Source organism: Echeneis naucrates, chromosome 14 (assembly GCF_900963305.1).
Source record: "Echeneis naucrates chromosome 14, fEcheNa1.1, whole genome shotgun sequence".
Classification (NCBI taxonomy): Eukaryota; Metazoa; Chordata; class Actinopteri; order Carangiformes; family Echeneidae; genus Echeneis; species Echeneis naucrates.
The window spans coordinates 11,488,181-11,499,726 of record NC_042524.1 but is presented as its reverse complement, the minus strand read 5'-3'; positions in this window follow the sequence as shown (position 1 = coordinate 11,499,726).

The following is an 11,546-nucleotide window of genomic DNA, read 5'->3' as shown; positions in this document are numbered from 1 at the left end:
AAGTCTTGACCTACTATAAATAGTAACTCTGACCCAGTCCCAAAGGCCATGATATTTGAAAGGCATATCTTGTTAATGTCAGCAAGGGCCTGCAGACAACATATACATTACTATGAGCATACAACAGCATATGGAGGAAGGTAAAGTGGTAAAATGTAGTGTTTACTGAGTTGTTCTCTGTGTATTTCAGAATCATCAATGTCTTTTTAAATCACGGGCTCTTCCTATGAACTGAAATTGGATAAACCTGGATAAAAGAGAGGCTCTCACTTTAGTCTTGAGATGCACTTGTTTGCAATCCACTTTGAAAAAAGTGCTGACAGAAAAGCATTGGGAATTAAATTAGTATGTCTTTATAACCACTTGCCACTCTGTAGCATGATTGGAAAAGATGAAAAGAAAAAAAAAACAACAAAAAAAAAAAGATGCTGCTGTCAAACAGTTGGGCAGCAGCTTAATAGGATTCAAATTGCAGGTGGTAGCTGAAGTGGTTGGCAGTGCTTCAGGGCCATTTTTGCATCACTGGAAGAATTTTTAGAACTTGCACAGTATATAGATGGTGTCTACACCATTTCCTGTTATGTTCCTTTTAATGCTCCTGCACGCAAAATGACCCCTAGAACAGAAGAACCAGCATACAGCAGATGACAGAGATCGAAGCTGGCATGCCCTTGATTTGTCCATTATGCTGAGCAATTTATGTTCTTACATGTCTACTGGCTGTTCTGTCAAATTGTGCATCAAGCATTTTAAGACCAGTGAACAAATTCACTCCTTGATAGAACATAAGAACAAAAACTTTAAAAGCGAAATTTTCAACACCACCATGGTGACATTTGATCAGGTTTTTGTTGGTTCTTTGTTTTGTAGTCTCTTCATTTTTCTGTCAGTTTGACTGTCTGTCTGTATTTTCACCTACTTGTTATTTTTCATCTCTCTATAATGTAATAAGGAAAACACATGGAAGTTCAATTTTCATTTTGATTCTGCTCCCCAGAGAATATTAACTGTGATGCTAATGAAGGGCCTGACGGGCCAACAGTAGCCACGACTATTAAGGTGTCTGGCAGATACTGGCAATATACTGCTTCACCCTTTTTCACTGCTACACTTCCATGACTTTGTTTGATCCATCCATCACATTCAAACTCTGCCAGACAACACTTAATAGGTGGACAAAATGGAAAAAAATCATTAATTTGATCATGTATATATGCAGTCATGGCAAAGACGAAAATTGGGAATGAAAAAACATTGGTTTAGTTTAACAAACATTTTGAAATATAAAGTGTTTTAGGTATTTTATAAACACTGATTTGCTGCTTGAAAACAAAAATCAATATGTAAATAATCCAAATTAAAAACATTTCTCAGATAAAGTATGGTTTTGGTAACACTTTACCAAAAACAAAACTGATTTAACTGATGTATCATTTTTTGTTTGCTTTTTGTCTTTTTTGCCTTTGCTTGCTCAGAGCTATGGCAGCGCAACAAAAGCTCCTTGAAGATTTGGTTTTTTTAATATTTCGCTCTTCAAAATATGAAGCTGACATTACAATGAAACCTCACTACCTCTAGCCCTAAATGTATCTGAAAGCTGTCACACAGAATAATGTGTTACATCTACACGTGCAAGCTATGTCTCGCACCCCTGTATCCTAAACAACACGCTGCTCTGCATCATTTTCAGATGGATTTGATTTTTATCTCCGTTGTTTTGTTTCTTCTTTTTTCCCTCAGTTTCTTGGTGTTGTTGCCTTTGGCTAGCTGCTGAATTCAGCTCTTTCCAGGTGAAGGAGAGAATTTATTTTTTATTTTCACACTGTCCGGATGGTGGAGTCATGGGATTGGATCCAGAGGAAGCAAACCATGAACAAATAGAAATGAGACTTGTCAGAATCATGTAAAAAAAAAAAAACTGAGAGATGATGATATGGGTGAGTTCACCAGAGGTTTCATTAGCTCAATACAATATGACTAAGTAAACATTATAAATATTCACTCTGGGTGCCAGTTAAAAGTGATATCTTGTTGATATTCGCTCATCTTTTCCACATTCAATGTAATTGCAGCTGGCCAAACATATTCCAAACAGCAGGCAAGCAGCCAAATATTTACACCTCAAAAGATGAAGCCGATCTGACTGTGATTTTTATCTCACACATCGACTCCCTGACATCATTACACTCGGTCTGGTGGTGGTAGATGGACCATAGAAGGGCCATCCTGGGTTGCATCTCACCAAAGCTTATGGAATTGTTGGTGCTTTCCCCTTGTTGATGGATTTAATTAAGAAACACAGTTTAAAAAATCTGTTCTATAAACTGTTAAATCTTCACACACCATGAAATCATTTATCTCCAGTTTCCCAGTATTTTTTAACAGTAACAGGCAAGATAATAATGATTATGCGTTGTGTGTGTGTGTGTGTGTGTCTAATTACATTTTTTATCTCTGGTTTTGGAGGCGAGCATTCAATTGCAGCTGCATTCATTCATTCATTCATCTTCAACTGCTTATCTGTTTCTGGGTCACGGGAGTGCTGGAGCCAATCCCAGCTCACACTGGGCGACGGCGGGGTCACCCTGGACAGGCCAATGCAGCTGCAGTCAAACATTATTATTGTGTGGAGTTAAAACGGTGTTGTGTTTTCAGAATACTGGACATCTGATCTGCTTTGCAATGACTCAAAGCAGAGTGGCTTCATGAGGACGCTGTTAGGCTCCAGATTTGCAATAATTTTTTTTGCTGTCTTTTGTCATTCTGTGAACCTGTCAACATGGGGCCAACTCAGGACAAATACTGGCACCTGGTGGTAAATTTGGTGATGTTACATTTGACACAGCCAAGTTTGTTCTGTCGTAAATTGACTGAAGAGGAACAAACAGTAGTGCCAGTAGCCCCTATGAGTAATGAGCCTGCAGCAATTCACATGAGTGTATAAATCAACTAACTGAAGAAACTCTCTGCCAATTTTACATGTAACTCATCACTCAAGCATCTCCGGTCACAGCAAGGCCCTGATGGCATCAGCTCCAGACTTCTCAATGACTGTGCAGATCAGCTCTGCGAGGTTTTTCTTCAGGCCAGTAGTCCTAACCTCTCGCCCGATGAAGACCATGGAGAGGATCGTCCTGAACCACCTCAGACTCCTCGTGCACCGCGAGATGGACCCTCTACAGTTTGCATACAGACCTGACAAGGGTGTGGACGACATTCTCATCTACCTGCTGCACAGATGTCAGTCACACCTGGAGACCACTGGGGGCACGGTGAGGCTCATGTTTTTTTACTTCTCCAGTGCTGTCAACACCATCCAGCCATCACTGCTCAGGGAGAAGCTGGAAGGAGCTGAAGTGGGCTGTAACCTGGCCACAGTATGTGAGGCTTTGTGACGGTGTCTGATGTGCCAGTCTGCAGAATGGGGGCTCCACTTGGGTCAATGCTATCGCCCTTCCTCTTCACCCTGTACACATCAGACTTCACACAACACTGACAACTGCCACCTCCAGAAGTTCGCAGCCATTGTTGGATGTGAATCTCAGGAGAATGATCTGGAGTACAGGGAGGTCGGAACCACACATTAATGCCAGTGAGATAAAGGAGGTGGTGATTGATCTCAGCAGGAACCCACTCTGCATTGTGCCAGTGAACATTTGCCTAAAACCTTGTCATGTAGGCAATTAAAATGTTTAGATTCTTATTCAGCATGCAGTATCATATGATCGATGACTGGTCAGTTCTAAATTAACTCTGCTGACTGAAAGCAACCCCAAACATACAGCCAGAGTCATAAAGAAGTATCTTCAGCGACAAGGAAAAAAGAAAAAATTCCTGCAACAGATGGTCTGGCCCCACCGAGGCCTGATTTCAACATCATGGAGTTAGTCTCGAATTGAAGAGACAGAACACTGAGACATAAAGATGAGTTCAATCCAAAGAAAAACTGTGGCAAGTTCTCTAAGACACCAGGAACAACCCAACTGCCAAGTACCTTCAAAACCAAAAAAGGTTTTAGGATCTAATACAGTGGCTGTCCTGTGGTAATAATGTCCTGACTACAACAACAACAACAACAACACAATATGCTTACAATATTGTTTCATATTTGGAATCAACTAAGTCCAACATAAACATCAATAACTGATCACTCATCAGCATTCCATCCATGTCCATTCATTAATCAAATCACACACAACTGCTAAGCAATTTAGATAGCTTTTAGTCAGTTGGCTACGTCCAGGCTTTTTTTTATTTGCACTATACTTCTGCTGAATAGCTTGTTTTGAATGTGAGCTGCTTAATTGTACTGAACAAACTGCTTGAACTGCACAGCTGGCTGCATCGCAAGAACTGCACCAGCTATGGCCATTTTGTTAGCTTGTGAGTATTTTTCTGTTGTTGTTTGTTTGTTTGTTTGTTTTTTTAGATAAAAAGAGAATGATCAATAATAATTGGCAGACAGATCCCACAAAGCAGATTTAGTCACATGGATGTTTTACTCAAGTCTTGCATAATATGAATGTTGCCCTGTATTTCATTGTAATTTTCGACATGTATCTCTCTGCTCACCAGAAGAGAACCTCAATTTTTTCATCCGGGCTCAAAAGCTTTGTTAGGCCTTCAAATAGTACAAAAATCAATAATTGCATTACAGTAGACAGGTCACTAAAACACATACATCCTCTTTGGTATGGTGTTTAAGGGGAAGAACTACCCCAGATGCTCACAACAAATATATGGGTCAGTGTATGATTGTGCCCCAAAGGTAGAGACCAAAAGCTAATGGATGGCTGACTTAACATTATTATGATTAGGTGCATTATAATACTGTAAAATACACGCTCTATTTTCATTCTTTTTACATTTATCAATGCTTCATTTCACAATAGTTCTGGTTAATGGCTGAAATGCATAATATTTTCTATTACAAAAGGCTTCATGGTACTATAATAGGCTATAATTATGTTAACAATCTGTGATGCTGCTGCACTTACACACTCGCAATAACAGTCCTACCATACTCGGATGTAATTTACCTTATTTAATCTTTAGTTTAGCATGTTAGATATTGCTTCAAAGGAAAACTTAATGGAAATCACTTTTTCTCTACACCAAATCTGTTGGCGATGGTAGATAAAACATGGAAAAAGCTTTGAACTCAGTAACTCGTAATAGTGCTCTGGGAACCACAAATGTATGTACAGCATGTCATGGCAATCGATTCAACAGTCCCTCGACCAAAGTGGCGGTCCAACAGACTGACATTGCTCATTATGGTGCAGTTTAAAATTAGGAGGCAGATGGCCAGAGCTGACTGAGAATACCTCATTTAAATTAAATAAGTCCTTGCAAAGACATTTTACTATTCCAAGATCTCCTGTGTATTGTTTTGAATTACAATTTGCTTAGTAAATTGACAAAAAATACAGCAGAGACTTTAACTGCATAATATATGCAAAGTCACACGTGCTTCTGAAGCATGTCAGCCTGAGCACAGAATGCCAGTCAGCTTAATTTCTGGATGTGTTGGACACATTTGTGCATCTGTGATGTACAAACATGATGATGGAAATGTTGCTGCCACAAAGTCATTGAAAGTTTTATGTATTTGGGAGGCCTTAATATTGTCTGATACTCATTTTTCTTTTTCTTGCCCGACTCTATTAAAAGATTAAAAAACAAACAAACAAACAAAAAAACAACAACAATATGGCGGCAAACATGAAGATTTTGTGGAGTGACGGTGTCTTGAGCTGCAGACTCCCATCCTTTGTCAGTATAAAGTTTTTCTCTTCTCTTTGTCCGGCAGCATGTTCCTGTCCTGTGTGTTCCAGTCTATTTGGCCCCTGATCATTTATTTAGAAACCCTCAGGCACCGCCCACCGCTGTGATGTCCACAGCTCCTGTCAGTCTCCTCCACCAAAAAAGGAAAACAACAACAACAACGTGTTTTCCGCTGAACAGGCTTCCAACTAAGAGAGATTTGACCATAAAGAGAACCTGGAAGTTTTTATTTCACCACCTGAACCATGGTCGGGTGGGACAATTGTAATGCATGAAGACTTGTCCTCGATTGTTCTCAGTAAGGTTTTATTTTTAATCTATCATGGCGGCTCAGTTATTATAATACTGACCTGCCAGCTTCACACAGAGGTCAATCTGCTGCGATAAAAATGACGAATCTGCGACCGAAAACTTATAAACTAATATCACAGGTAACTCAGTTTCTTTTGCCACCGCCCCTGCAAAGCAGTGAAAGGTTGCCATGTGCGACAGAAACCCCCCCTGACCGGTTGAAAGGCTCTAGATGGACTCCATATGCACTCCTCGCTGAGTAGGTAACTTTAATTACGTCCGATGTGGCGTCTGTTTTCATTAGCGGGGCTATGGTCTCATGCTAACATTAGCTAACATGCTAATAATCGGGTAGTGTCGCTATGGTAACTGTTGCTATGACTAGCTGGCCTGCTACGGCACTAGCTTTGGCTAATGGTGGTAGCTGGGGTGGATTCTGTTGGATATGGGGTAACTTTATTTAGTTGGGGCAGTTTCCTCTATGCTCCAACATTAAGCTGAGACAGCGAGGACACGGCCAGAATGAGCTGTAGCTGACAAACATTTGTTTTGATCTGAGCAGCCGGTGGTCTAATGGGACGTCTAGCGGCTGTCGATAGTCCACAGAAGCTATAAATAAAACATGAACGTTAACAGGTAAATTCAAAGTAAATACAATGAGCCTGCAAACAGCAATACAGAGCTGACCTGCTGCACAGATACTAAAGAGCGACTGGAGGTAAGATGACAAACTCATAGCCACATGATTTCTGTTCTCAGTAGCAGCAGCAAAGCATCAACTCTCATTTAACCTCTAAAATGTGTGTGTGTGTGTGTGTGTGTGTGTGTGTGAGTGTGAGTGTGAACTTTGCTCTTCAGAAAAGAGATTGAAACAATCAGCCCTCCAAAGAGGACAGTTAGTATTTTTAGTGCTCTGTCTCTGCTATGTGGCTAGCTGGCAAATGTGTTGTGAGGATTTGTGGAAATGTTACTTCAGAAATTGGCTGTGGGTTGATTTGTTTCTACCAGTATAAGACATAAAAAAACATAGTGCAGGTTATCCTGCCATCATGTGTTCACATGTGTTACAAAATATTGTTGAAATATTTCTACTTTGTACGCTCAGACAACAATCCACATAAAGTTGTATTCCTTATCGTATAGGAATGAAAATACATTTCTAAATTCCCATAAGTGTTAAATTATGAACACTGCTATGGTGTTGAAATGTGACTGCAAAACTGTATTCAACCCCATTTACTCACTCAAGCCGAATTGTTTCGCAGGCAAAAACATTTCAGACCATTCATTATTCATACGTCATCCTCAGATTCAAGATTACTTTGATTTTATCAGCCTTGCAAGCAAGACTTAGGCCCATACCAACTCAGGCTTTTAGGGATTCATGCGTGAGTCAACTGCCACTGATAACTGAAAAATTCTGTGTTCACATGACTACATATCCTACCCACTAGAATATCTTATACTATATGGTATACTAGAATACAGGACCATGAGTGTAAAATTAGGTTCAGAAGACAATATGTTTTAATACATCTCTCCAGGGTGTCTAGGGTACATCTGGAACAGCTTTAAAACACATAGGTGGAAGAATCATCCAGAAAGTACATAATTTGTTCCAACGCGACACGAGCTAAAATATTCATGTTCACAAGACTTTTATCCATCCTGTGTTTACCTACACTTCTTCTGCATTTTCGTAGATAATTTTCTATGAAGACAAACTTTCCTTTTAGCGATTTTAAGCAACTTATTTCTCTGTTATTAGTTGCTCTTGTGAAGGACAAGTATGATATACTCTATATTACTCACATCATGTTTAACTTAAAACTTATTCATAAATTACTAGTATTTTCAAATGTTTGTGTTCCTTCATTGCTCACTAGAATTTACGAATCCAAAATGTTTCTGAGATTTGACTCACTCCAGTATATAAATAACTTTTTGTTGGATTTAAATTAAACCCCTAAAGAATAAATAAAATTGAAGTCTTCACAAAATAAGCATGTATCTTAAGCTGTATCCCATTTAGGCTATAGCACCCAAGGCGTTGAGTAATGGCCATTACAAATATAGTTTTTACAAATCCACTTGTACAAGGACTATGAACTGGTGGCACCAGTGGCAGCTTGAGATGCAATTCCATTGATTTGTTGAACTTGAAAGAAAATATAAATCAATTCCCCAAAGCAATGAGAGTTTTGCTGGATAAAATTCTAACTACGATATGGTCTGTTACTGCAATTGCAGGTATCCAAGGTCTAAAAGAAATTGCAGAAAAGAAACTGTACATCTTGAGGACATAGCTTTTGGAAAAGGTTAAAAATGTAATAAAAATGGGTTAAAATTAGAAATTTTTGTTGATTTTTTTTTTCTTTTTTCTTTTTAGCAGTTGAAATGTCAGCCTCCCATGGAGCTAGGTGAGTTTATTTTCATGAGTCATTGAAGAATAATAGCTAGATCCAGGGAAGAGGTTTTTAACAACATCCCAGCAGCTGGTGAATCATGCCTCCTGCCTTGCCCTAGGGCACTTAGGAAGCAAGAGGAGAGCAGAGTGTGTGTGTCCGGGGGGTGGGGTGGGGGGGGGCTTTAAGCTCACTCACCTGGCCTACTGCTTTTAAAAGAGATGTTAGTATATATTGAGATGCGGGTTCTGATATGATACACGGGGTGGGAATTAAAGCTGCACCTGCCTTCACCGGCATATCTCAGGTTGGTGGTTAAGTGGCTTTTAATCCTCCATGGCAACGCTGCTGCAAGTTTGATGGGGAGCAGGATTGGTCAACAGCAGCTGACCGCGCCCTCAACCCACATAAGCTACCTACCAAACTATTACCATCAAGTGTCGGGGGGGTGGGGGAGATGACGGCTCTGCCGCCGCTGCTGCTGCTGCTGCTGCTGCTGCTGCTGGCTGTGCGGCCGAGGAGAGAGAGCATCTTTGTCTGCACGGAGGGGCTGTGGGCTTCCCTGTCAGCCTGCCTCCATCGACACAGCAACATCCAAACATAAGGAAGACCATTCTCTCCCAAAGCTAAGGTCGTGCAACCATCTACCGCATTCATCTCTGCTCGGGTTTTTATTATTATTATTATTATAATTTTGGATTTTTTTTAAGGATTTTCTCTCCCTCTGTCTTTTGTGCTCGTGTTTGCCTGGCTGGAATTAAAAAAAATAATAAATAAAAAAAATCAAGCCCTCGCAGTATCCATGTGTCGGATCGCTGGATGATGCTCAGGTAAATGACACCGCACACCTCCTACACAGAAACGACCTTATGGAAGGCGGTAATTAGCTTTACAGCCTGCTGCGGTACAGAGAAAAGATAAGCCCCTCTGCTCTATCTGTGTGAATGGGGTTTGTTTGTTTGTTTGTTTGTTTGTCTTTTTCGGTGTCAGTGGTCCGGAATTGTTTGTTTTAATGCATTGGGGGATGTTGAGCTGCTGCCTCCCTAAATTATTGACACTTCTTCTCCTGAGGTGTTTATTTATTTATTTATTTATTTGGAGATGGCCACTTAATGTGAGCAGAGATGATCGGATTCCTAAGCAAGCCGTCTTTGTTAGGAGTGTTTACAGTCAGGTGGTGTGGGTGGAGGAGAGCTTGGCTTTCCAAATTCAACACGGTTGCGGATGAGGTCGCTTAATTGCATGCCGGAAGACATGCCCTGTGGTTGGGCTACATGAGCGGTGGCTTTCCCTTTGAATAAAGACTGCAGCCCCGGCGGAAATATGGAAACCAGCTCCATAAGCTGTTGTTAATATTGATTTCACCACATGCTATGTGTGTGTGTATCTATATATGCATATATGTATGTTTGTGTGTGTGTGTATGTATACCTATAGATTTATATAGTCTCATATGCACAGGGATTCATACATGTACCTATATGGATGTATTTATAGATATATAAAAGTGATGTAAAGGTGTTCCTTGAATCATGCAGCATTCGCAGCTCTTGTCTCTGAGATGCTTGAGGTAGCATATTTATTATTGAGAGGGATTTCATGTTCTGTGCCAAAGGACTGGCCGGTTTAAAGGAAGACGGAGAGAGACAGACAGAAAGAAACAGCAGTTGAGTCAAGAATCTGCCACATCATCTGCAACAAAGGCAGCTTCCGCATCAGTTCTAAATATTGTCTTTAAAATCAGTAGAAAGTTGCAAGCTGCGAAAAAATGGTTTCTTACCTGTGTGATCATATAATGTTTCTTAAAACCTGCAGCCCAAATCCCCACGCCCCCATAGGATGCTGCTTCTGCCTCCATAGAGCAGATGATATGGCACCAGTTCAGCAGGGTTGACCACTGAAAAGGTGGAGTGGTTAAAATTATGGCAAAGCTTTGGGCTTTTTTTTGTTTGTTTGTTTTGTGTTTTTTTTTTTTTTTTTTCCAAAAAGATTCAGTCAATCCTCCAGACCAGTTTACAGCACTGCATATTACAGGCTAAGTGGTTGAATGTGAATGAACACAGAGAGGCAGTTTACTCAATCATTGTCTATTGTTCACTGGATTGCACAAATTGGTGTTGTGGGGAATTTTTATATCATAATTTTATTCCACAAATGTGTTTGCTTTATTTTATTACTGGCTTCATTGTTTCTGCTTCAAATGGTGAGATTTCGGAGCCTACAACCAAATAATGTGATTAATTCATCTAAAAAGGGAAGAGGCCTACGATTCAAATCACAGGTCACATACATAGTACTGCAAACTTATTTGCTTTGCAAATTCTGCACCCAACAGCAACACAATACCATTTGTTGCCGAGTTTCCTGAGTAAAGGAATTGAAATCTATTATTTTCCAGAACAGCACTATAAGCTTGGATTTCCACCTTTGGTTGAACTGGGTGACCACCCCTGCTTAACTGTTGCATACCATCTTTCAACACTATATTTATGGAAAGCACACAAATGTTGCTTCTCAGATCCTTTGCACATTCTCTCATTAACACCTGCTTTTTGGCTACACTCTTAAATCTGTCCTTGTTGAGCTGAAACACTCATTTAGAATCTGCTTTCTTTGGTAAGCCACTTTGCTTTCATAAGTGAGAACCATGCTGACATGCAATCAACCAATCATGAAAAATGAACTTATGCAATCCTGGGAATGACTTTTTGGGCTATAGTGTTGTTGTTATGGTGATATTTTTCCACAGCAACAGAGCAACAGGGTGTGTCACTGTCACAGCATTTTTTGCTTTGTATATGTTAAACTGCATTTAATTTTACCTCGCTGTTTGCTGCTCAGTACAGTTTTCATGTTTATTTTTGTTCGCATATGCTCTTTTTTGAATAAGGACATTCTGCTGCCAAGATTTTACTCACCACTCAGTATTTTTGGTGCCTTCAGTGCCATCCATACCACACTTGTGTTGCTGTATTCTGACTCATACGATGTATGTTTCTATTGACACTTCCACTGAGATTTGGATTTTGATAGCATAGCCATTTTAAAAAAAGAGAATGGGGT